General features: G+C 34.4%; 1 protein-coding gene across 2 annotated transcripts in view; it reads left to right on the top strand.

Annotated features, from left to right (window-relative positions):
• LOC109828648 (diacylglycerol O-acyltransferase 1) overlaps positions 1 to 790 on the top strand; it is a 25,237-nt gene that overhangs the window by 14,196 nt on the left and 10,251 nt on the right. The window lies entirely within an intron of this gene.

Raw genomic sequence — 790 nt, forward strand, 5'->3', positions numbered from 1 at the left:
AATGGAGGAGATGTACAACAGAGCAAACTAATCTGTATAGGATAGTCAGATACTCTGGTATTTTGGTACACATGCATTGTAGAAAATTTTATCATCTGTAATAGATGTATTAAGTACATACTCAGCAATAAACAGTTGTTTTTCTTTTGACTTTGAGTGACAGGGTTCATGACATGCTCTTGAGGGAGGAGCTTTCCATGAAATCATCCTTCCTGAAATTTCTCCTCCCGAGCATGCTAATTGTGGGGTTCTCTCATGATTCTTCCCATGTAGATGATACCTATGTTTAATCCTTGACTTGATAGAATTTTTATATAACAGAGCATTCCTGTGGACATATCTTGTAGGGCTTATTTAAAATTTGATCTTTCTTTTATGATTATTCATGTTTTGGTGAAAGAAAACTAACATAAAGAACTGTACGATTGCCTATGCGCATGATGATGTATTCCAAGAGATCCGAGCTTTCCACAAATGTTCATATATTTGTTATTTTATATTATCATATTATATTTGCCTTTTATGTATCCATCTCTTTTCATATTTCCAAGTTTATGAATGAATTTATAAACTATTTCATTCTGCTTTTCAATTAGTTTTCATATTTGAATCTGCATCGTGAGTTCCAATCCTGTCGTTTCTCATTTTCATGTTGTAGGTAAAATTAGGTTGGGAGGGAGGGAGGGGGTTTTAACTGAAAAATAGAACTGGAGTATTTTGTAGGATATATTTTACCTCTTATTCAGTTAGGACCTATTTTGCGTGGAAAAGGATGCGGGTGCGGGGTCAG

This window comes from Asparagus officinalis, chromosome 1 (genome assembly GCF_001876935.1).
Source record: "Asparagus officinalis chromosome 1, Aspof.V1, whole genome shotgun sequence".
Taxonomy (NCBI): Eukaryota; Viridiplantae; Streptophyta; class Magnoliopsida; order Asparagales; family Asparagaceae; genus Asparagus; species Asparagus officinalis.